This window comes from Chlorocebus sabaeus, chromosome 4 (assembly GCF_047675955.1).
Source record: "Chlorocebus sabaeus isolate Y175 chromosome 4, mChlSab1.0.hap1, whole genome shotgun sequence".
NCBI lineage: Eukaryota > Metazoa > Chordata > Mammalia > Primates > Cercopithecidae > Chlorocebus > Chlorocebus sabaeus.
Genome location: NC_132907.1, coordinates 32,870,834 through 32,880,524, shown reverse-complemented (window position 1 = coordinate 32,880,524; position 9,691 = coordinate 32,870,834). Strand labels below are relative to the sequence as shown.

General features: G+C 44.3%; 1 protein-coding gene across 3 annotated transcripts in view; it reads left to right on the top strand.

The window, feature by feature from the left end:
* The first annotated feature begins 8,363 nt into the window (after positions 1–8,363).
* The window catches only part of IPO11 (importin 11), a 231,220-nt gene continuing 229,892 nt past the window's right edge, over positions 8,364–9,691 (top strand). For 2 of the 3 annotated variants that reach the window (XM_073014741.1, XM_007973675.3), the window contains exon 1: positions 8,369–8,530. The gene's annotated coding sequence lies outside the window, so the exon portion shown is untranslated. Of the gene's footprint in view, positions 8,531–9,691 lie in introns of all 3 variants that reach the window. The other variant, XM_038010419.2, reaches the window with a different exon arrangement.

The following is a 9,691-nucleotide window of genomic DNA, read 5'->3' as shown; positions in this document are numbered from 1 at the left end:
GACAGTGTGCCTGACTATAAACTCCGTGAGTACCAGGACCACAATATCCACATCTGTCTTGCCAGCCAGTGTAATGGCTCTCTTAAATTTTTCTGTGTGTATTCTGTTTCGTTGAAGAAATAGCTTCTTCCTGTCATTGCTAAAGCTAACTTTCTTTTGAGCAGTTCATTGTGTGCATTCCCAAACCTTGGTCTTAGGCCCTTCTTTCTTTGATGTAGTTCTAAGTCAGAAAAAAAGTCTCATATGCCCTAGTAGCACCTTCAGCTATATGTTTCATTTCAGTAGTCATTGTTATTCCACAAGTCTAAAGAGTCTACACTGTGCTAGGCACTTCCAAATGTTAATAGGGTGGACATGGCCTGGAGAGGTGGCTCATGCCTGTAATCCCAGCACTTTGGGAGGCCAAGGTGGGCGGATCACTTGAGCTGAGAAACTTGAGATCAACCTGGGCAACAATGTGAGATCCTGTCTCTACAAAAAAATACAAACATTAGCCAGGCGTGGTGGTGCAGGCCTGCGTCTCAGCTACTTAGGAGGCTGAGGTGGGAGCATCACTTGAGCCCAATAATTTGTAGTGAGCCAAGATTGCACCAACCTGGGTGACAGCATGATAGCCTGTCTAAAAAAAAAAAAAAAAAAAAAAGGATGAACATGACACAAAACGCTCTGTGTGATTTGTTATTATTGTGTTTTTTTGGGGGGGGGGGTTGGTTTTGTTTTTTTGAGACAGTCTCACTCTGTCACCCAGTCTGGAGTGCAGCGGCGTGATCTCAGCTCACTGCAACCTCCGCCTGCCGGGCTCAAGCGATCCTCCCACCTCAGCCTCCCACGTAGCGGAGATGACAGGCATGAACCACCTTGCCCAGTTAATTTTTGTATTTTTTGTAGAAGCGGGGTCTCACTTTGTTCCCCAGGCTGATCTCAAACTTCTCAGCTCAAGTGATCTACTCACCTTGGCCTCTAGGTTGCATTTCTACCGCGAAATAAAAGGATGCATTTTTTCTGTGAAATAAAAGGCAAGTTTTTCTGTAGAAAAGGAGCTGTGGAGGTGGTAGGACAAGGGGCATGAGTGCAGAGAAGGTTTGAAGATCCTGTATGGGCAATGGGAGAGGAAGATTAGAAGGAATTCCAGAAGACATGGCATGTCTTCCAGCTAAATGTCGAGCCCAGTATCTCCAATGTGTACTGCTGTGTAAGCACAGCCTGGAGAGAAGAGCAGAGAAAGCAAAATGGTTCTTTTGATTCATCAATGAATGACCACTATTGCTCCCTAGAATAACATTGTAGGCCTCTCACATTAAGTTCCTATTTACCTTACTTATTTACTTCCCAACGTCATCAAGTTCCTTTTTCTTTTTTCTTTTTTTTTTATTTTTTTATTTTTATTTTTTTTGAGACGGAGTCTCACTCTGTCGCCCAGGCTGGAGTGCAGTGGCGCAATCTCGGCTCACTGCAAGCTCCGCCTCCCGGGTTCACGCCATTCTCCTACCTCAGCCTCCCCAGTAGCTGGGACTACAGGCGCCCGCCACTGCGCCTGGCTAATTTTTTTTCTATTTTTTAGTAGAGACGGGGTTTCACCATGGTCTCGATCTCCTGACCTTGTGATCCGCCCGCCTCGGCCTCCCAAAGTGCTGGGATTACAGGCGTGAGCCACCGCGCCCGGCCTCCTTTTTCTTTCTTAAACATCTTTATACCTCGGCTTTGTGAGTACTGTTCCCTTTGCATTCTCAACCTTCCCCTGGATAACTTTTGTTTGCCCTTAAAGAACACAACTCATATATATATAAACATATATATATATATTTTAGGATAGAGCCTCACTCTGTCACCCAGGTTGCAGTGCAGTGCCATGATCTTGGCTCACTGCAACCTCAGCCTCCTAGGTTCAAGCTATTCTCGTGCCTCAGCCTTTCAAGTGGCTGGAATTACAGGTGTGTACCACCATGCAGGCTAATTTTTTTTTTTTTCTTTTTTTAGTAGAGATGGGTTTTCACCATGTTGCTCAGGCTGGTCTTGAACTGGCCTCAAGTGGTCTGCCCGCCTCTCCCTCCCAAAGTGCAGGGATTACAGGCATGAGTTACCATGCCCGGCTTCAAATATTATGTTTTTTTAAATGGTGGCTCAGGCTGGGTTTCAGTGAGGCAGAGTTGCAGTGAGCCGAGTTTGTGCCACTGCACTCCAGGCTAGGCAACGGAATGAGACTCCATCTCAAAGAAAGAAAGAAAGAAAGAAAGAGGGAGGGAGGGAGGGAGGGAGGGAGGGAGGAAGGAAGGAAGGAAGGAAGGAAGGAAGGAAGGAAGGAAGGAAGGAAGGAAGGAAGGAAGGAAGGAAGGAAGGAAGGAAGGAAGGAAGGAAGGAAGGAAGGAATCAATCCTGAATACTATAAACAAGATTTTTCCCAGCACTTTGGGAGGCCGAGACGGGCGGATCACGAGGTCAGGAGATCGAGACCATCCTGGCTAACACAGTGAAACCCCGTCTCTACTAAAAAATACAAAAAAATAGCCGGGTGAGGTGGCGGGCGCCTGTAGTCCCAGCTACTCGGGAGGCTGAGGCAGGAGAATGGCGGGAACCCGGGAGGCGGAGCTTGCAGTGAGCTGAGATCCGGCCACTGCACTCCAGCCTGGGCGACAGCGCCAGACTCCTTCTCAAAAAAAAAAAAAAAAAAAAAAAAAGATTTTTCTATAAATGTGTTCTTTAGAATGATCTAAATATGTGGCTGGGCACGGTGACTCAAGCCTATAATCCCAGCACTTTGGGAGGCCAAGGTGGGTGGATCACTTGAGGTCAGGAGTTCAAGACCAGCCTGGCCAACATGGTGAAATCCCATCTCTACTAAAAATACAAACATTAGCTGGGCATGGTGGCATGTGCCTGTAATGCCAGCTACTCGGGAGGCTAAGGCAAGAGAATCACTTGAGCCTGGGAGGCGGAGGTTGTGATGAGCTGAGGTTGTGCCACTGCACTCCAGTCTGGGCAACATAGTGAGACCCTGTCTCAAAAACAAAAACAAAAAAAGCAAAAAAGTATGATCTAAATATTTTTAGATCATCACAAAGACTATGTTAGATTAATAAAATTAATTAAAGAAGATGATTATGGTCTCTGTTTAATACCAGCATAAGTGTAAACCTTGTCAGTGAATATTACATAATTTCAAAAACATTTGTCAGTTAAGTGTTTCCATATCATTACCATTGTTAAAAGAGAAACTAAGGCACAGTAAAATCTTAGAGTGTTTATTTGAACAGACAGTGATTCATGAATCGGTTTGGGACTCTGCTAAAGGGGCACCAAAGAAAGGCTTTTATAGGGTGAATGTGGAAGTGTGGCAAATAAAATACACTGAGTTGGGTTTTGGTTTGCTTCTGTAGGAACCCAGGGTGCTGGAGCAGCCTCAGTCTAATGGCCTCTCCATTAATTATTTTAACACCATAAAATGATGTATATCATGTTGCAAAATAAAACTTTTAGAAGGATTCCAAATACAACAAAAACCAAATTATTAGGGTACATAGAATTCTATTTGTGGGTTAGAGTCTATTTTTATTTTTACTATTTATTTATTTTTGAGACAAGGTCCTGCTCTGCCTCCCAGGCCGGAGTGCAGTGGCACAATCATGGCTCACTGCAACCTCCCTGTCCAGGGCTCAAGCGATCCTCCCACCTCAGCCTCCAGAGTAGCTGAGACCACAGGTTCGCGCTACCATGCCCGGCTAATCTTAGTATTTTTTGTGGAGATAGCGTTTGCCTAGGCTGATCTTGAACTCTTGAGCTTAAGTGATCCTCCCACCTCAGCCTACGAAAGTGCTGAGATCAGAGTTGTGAGTCACCACACTTGGCTAGAGTCTATTTTTATATTGTATATTTATATTTAGGTACTTTTTATTTTAAACAATATTTTATAGTATAAATAAATAAAAATATTTTATTCTATGAAGTGGTGCGTGCTCATAATCCCAGCTTCATTAAGGAGACTGAGATGGGAGGAACACTTGAGCCCAGGAATTTGAGACGAGCCAGAGCAACATAGCCAGAGATCCTGTCTCTAAAAGCAAAAAAAAAAAAAAAAAAAAAAAGCCCTTTTCCAAGTTATTACACACTCTTAATAATTAATATTGAAAACTGCTGCAGAAACCTTCACCTTGTGAATGCATAAGCGTTTACTAAATTATTCCTATACCATTGTTCTTATAAAAATAGAGCCATACACGTTTTAGTTTATACCTGAAAAATATTTTCAGTACTTTGAATTGGTTCTCTAGTATAGGTTTCCAAGCATGGAATTATTTACTCAAACTGCGTGAACATTTTAGTCTTTGAATATAAATTAACAAATTATTTTCTTTTTTATTTTTTGAGATGGAGTCTTGCTCTGTTGCCCAGGCTGGAGTGCAGTGGCACGATCTCTGCTCACTGCAACCTCTGCCTCCCAGGTTCAAGCAATCCTCCTGCCTCAGCCCCCCTAGTAGCTGGGATTACAGGCACGTGCCACCATGCCCGGCTAATTTTTGTATTTTTAGTAGAGGCAGGATTTCCCCATATTGGCTAGGCTGGTCTTGAACTCCTGACCTCAGGTGATCCACCCGCTCGTCTTGAACTCCTGACCTCAGGTGTTAATGTTAATGAATTAATGTTAATGAACATAAACATTAATGAATGTTAATAAACATTAATGAATATAAACCTTAATGTTAATAAATATAAAGCTACATCAACATTTTTACCAGCTACCATATTCCACTGTATAAACATACCATAATTTACATAATCAGTCCTTATGGAAAGATATATTGTTTCAAGTTTATGATAAACAAAAATGAATCTAGGAATTCTGTTAATTTATAAACATCCAATGAGCTGTATTATAATGTAGAGTTATCCAAGACTCAATTTTATGCAAGTTAAAATAATAAATGAAGGGTAGCAAATTAGAGAGCCTATAACTTTTGAGCATGTATTCTATTGCTGCTTCAGCGAAGTACCACAAACCTAATTAGTGCCTTACAACAAGATACATTTATTAATTTAGAGTTCTGGAGGTTAGAAGTCTAAAATTGTTTGCATGTCTGAGTTTCTTCTGGTGGCTGTAGAAGAGAATCAGTTTCCAAAACTTTTCCAGCTTCTATAGGCTTTGTGCATTCCGTAGATTCTGGCCCTGGCATCCCTCTGACATCTATTATACTGGCGTATTTTCTTTGTCGTGGACACTCCAGCCTCCCTCTTATAAAGACCCATCTGATTACATTGGACCTAGAGGATAATCCAGGGTAATCTTCCCATAGTAAAATTATCCTGGACGATTTAATCACATTGGCAAAATCTCTTTTGCTCTGTAAAGTAACATATTCACAGGTTTTGGGGATTAGGACGTGGACATCTTTTATTCTACCTACCACAAAACAGAGATCTAAATTTGTTTAGAAATGGAGAACCTCGAGCCTCACCTCAGACCAAATGAATCATGATCTGTATTTTAACAAGATCCCCATGTGATTCTATGCATACTTAAAATTTGAGAAGTACTATCTTTTTTTTTTTTTTTTTTTTTTCTGAGACAGAGTTTTGCTCTGTTGCCCCCAGGCTAGAGTGCAATGGCGTAATCTCGGCTCACTGCAACCTCCGCCTCCCGGGTTCAAACGATTCTCCTGCCTCAGCCTCCCGAGTAGCTGGGATTACAGGCATGCACCACCACGCCCAGCTAATTTTTGTATTTTTGGTAGAGATGGGGTTTCTCCATGTTGATCAGGCTGGCCTCGAACTCCCGACCTCAGGTGATCCGCCTGCCTCAGCCTTCCAAAGTGCTGGGATTACAGGTGTAAGCCACGTCTCCAGGCCTGAGAAGTACTATCTTTCAATAAAATCAGAAGATACAGTTAAGCAAAAAGAAAATAAAGCATGGTCACAATACTCATCCAACTAGTGATAAACCCTCTTAGCATTTTGGCATTTATTTATTTCTAAAAGTGGGACATTCTGAACATAATGTTTTGCAATCCCCCTTTTTCACAATGCATTGTGAATGTGTAAACATGTCAACAAATACACTTCAAGATAATTTTATTTTAATTAATTAATTAATATATATTTTTGAGACAGTCTCCCTCTGCCGCCCAGGCTGGAGTGCAGTGGCATGATCTCGGCTCACTGCAACCTCCATCTCCCGGATTCAAGCAATTCTCCTGCCTCAGCCTCCCGAGTAGCTGGGATTACAGGTGCTCGCCACCAAGCCCGGCTAATTTCTGTATTTTTAGTAGAGAGGGGGTTTCACCATGTTGGCCAGGCTGGTCTGGATCTCCTGACCTCCAGCAATCCACATGCCTCAGCCTCCCAAAGTGCTGGATTTACAGGCTTGAGACACTGCACCCAGCCTGTTTATTTATTCTTGAAATGGAGTCTCGCTCTGTCGCTTAGGCTGGAGTGCAGTGGTGTGAACTCCGCTCACTGCAACCTCCGCTTCCCGGCCTCAAGCGATTCTTCTGTCTCAGCCTCCTGAGTGGCTGGGATTACCAGCACATGCCACCACTCCAGGCTAATTTTTGTATTTTTAGTAGAGATGGGGTTTCACCATGTTGGCCAAGCTGGTCTCGAACTCCTGACCTTAGGTGACCCATCCGTCTTGGTCTCCCAAAGTGCTGGGATTACAGGTGTGAGCCACTGTGCTCGACCTCAACATAATTTTAAATGGCCAATTTGTATTTTATTATATATGGATGTATTGTGATTTAATCATTCGTCTCATTGGTGATTGTTTAGGTACTTTTATCTTTTTACTTTAAAAAACAGCCCTTGTGTGATTGACATTCTCGGAATGCGGAGCTTGGTTCAAATCCTAACATGGCCTTTTACTAGCTGTTTAACGTTAGGTGGGCTACTTGACTTCTCTGTGCTTCAGTTTCTTCATCTGTAACGTGGACATAAAGAAAATACTTACCTTGTAAGGGTCGTTCTGAGGATTAAAAGAGATATTTCCCATAAAGATCTTAAAACTGTACCTGGAATATTGAAGAGCAATAAAGGTTTTCTATTATTAATCTTTATGAACACTCTACTATTTCCTTACAACTTCTCTTATTATTATTATTATTTTGAGACGAAGTTTCACTCCTGTTGCCCAGGCTGAAGTGCAATGGCGTGATCTCGCCTCACTGCAGCCTTTGCCCCCAGGATTCAAGCGATTCTCCTACCTCAGCCTCCCGAGTAGCTGGGATTACAGGCCTGCACTACCATGCCCAGCTAATTTTTTATATTTTTAGTAGAGACAGGGTTTCTCCATGTCGGTGAGGCTGGTCTTGAACTCCTGACCTAAGGTGATCTGCCTGCCTCGGCCTCCCAAAGTGCTGGGATTACAGGCGTGAACCACTGTGCCTGGCCTTATTATTATTATTTTTAAGAAATATGTAGTTGGTGTGTATTTTTAATTAATTTGTTATTTTGAAATGGAGTCTTACTGTGTTGCCCAGGCTGGAGTGCAGTGGAGCAATCTTGGCTCACTGCAACCTCTGCCTCCCGGGTTCAAGCGATTCCCCTGCCTCAGCCTCCCGAGTAGCTGGGCTTACAGGCGTCCAGGCTAATTACTGTATTTTTAGTAGAGATAAGGTTTCACCATGTTGGCCAGACTGGTCTAGAACTCCCTACTTCGTGATCCGCCCGCCTCGGCCTCCCAAAGGGCTGGGATTACAGGTGTGACCTACTGCGCCCACCCCATACTATTTTTGAAATGGGTGTGTGTGTGAACTCTCTATATGTCCCAGGCTGGCTTCGAACTCCTAGGGCTCAAGTGATCCTCCTGCCTCAATATCTGGAGTAGCTGGGACTACAGGCACGCACCACTGCGCCTAAGTCCTCTTTTTGATGAGAACATTTAGGTGACTGCTAGCTTTTTAGCAGAGGCAAGCAAAACTGGATTTATGTCCTTTTATATTTTTCCACACTTTCTATTACTCAGGAGTAAACGGCAAGCAATTTGGGTAATTAAAAAAATAAACATTTGCGGGAGGGAGGGTGGACTGATGGGAGTAAGATTCTTTAAATAACTCTTCTCTGCTGTGACGGATCCGCAATTGATATCTAGAATAGAAAGCGTGAAATGGTTCTGATTGAAGCTTCAATCAACCCGAGAAACAATTGAGCTCCCTGGGAGGGTGCAAACCAGACCTATGGTTTCCATGGTGACAGATCCGGCTAGTCCGGACTCCCGGCTCTTTATACTGCGCAAGCGCACACAACTGATTTGGCTACCCCGCGCCTTTTGGTTCGAAGAGAAAGCCCCTCCTTCCCCTTCCCACCGTTCGCCTATCGCCTTCGCTCTTTGCTGGTCGCATGCGCGCTGGGCTCCTGTGACGTAGTTTTCGCGCGTCCGCGTCGTTTGGAACCGCGACGCTAAACATGGCGTGTTCCTAGAAGCCGCTTTCGGCATCAGTAGGCGGCGGCGTGGGGACTGGCAGCGTGGGGCGCGGGACCAACCGACGCCACTTCGTGTTGGGAAGTGGGAGCGGGAGGGCCGGGCAATTCCCGACCGAACCAAACGGTGAGGCCCCGGCCCGAGAGCCACAGAGCGCGCGGGAGTGGAAGGGAGTGGGTTGGGCACCCGAGACCCGAGAGGCGAGGGAGGAAAGTGGGGCTACCGAGAGATGAGGGATAACGGTAGCGAGGCAAGGGCGGCCTGCAGACTTGGCTGTTTGCGTAACCTTAGGAACCCGGGGAACTGGGGGCTGGCCGAGGAAGCCTGGGAGTGGGCTGCATGGTAGCGGAGCAATCAGGGTGCGGGGTGGGAGGGACAGTATGCTAGGCTGAGCAGAGCCGAGTGTACCCATCGTGGCCGCGGTTGCGGACCTGGGTGATGTATTTGCCCTTGGGGGATAGGTGGTGCAAAATTTGAGATAAAGTGGTTATCTCGAGTATAAGACCGTTGTGCCTTGTTACTGCGCACACGACCTTATTGCTAATAGCAATAGTGTGATAGCTTTAAACATTTGACCCTTACATGCTTTTAATGAAAAAGGGAAGATAGTTGTCCATTTGCAGAGAGGAGCTTCATGGAGAGGTATGGCCGCCAATTCTCGAGCTCAGCGACTCCTGCAGATTTGTATTTGGGGGTATTTGTGATTCAGCAAAACTACTTTTGTTCATTGCTTGTGTCATTTTTTCTTTATTATTTTGTGACATGGTGGTTAATGAGAGAAGTACTCCTATCTGAAAGTGATTTGACTAAATAGCAAGGACTGGTAAATAAACTACTAGTGCCAAGATTGCAGTTGACATACCTCCTCCCCTCCATAATTTAAACGAGCTCAGTTATAGTGCAGTAGTGCCCTTCAGATTTCGGTTATTCTTCAGAAGGAAGTAAGGAAGAGCAGTTTGCAGCCATAATGCTTTCCCCCCCTCGGATAGGAATTTTCCTCCTCCATTTTCACGTTATTTCAAACTTCTCTGTTCAGTAGAGAAGCATCAGATTAAGGGCAGGGTGACTCTTCTATAGGAGACATCCATTGCATGACACATTTTACATCTTTCATTACTGAGAAAAATTTCGATGAAATTAGAAAAATTTTCATTTTCCCTTTTGGTTATGATAGGACTGGTATTTTCTCTGTTTCTGCAGTAACCTAGCACAGGGTATAGTAGAAACAATTATAGTAATGGTTTGTGGCCATATGTTATAGCCCCAGGGTAGGAGGGTGGTCTGCCC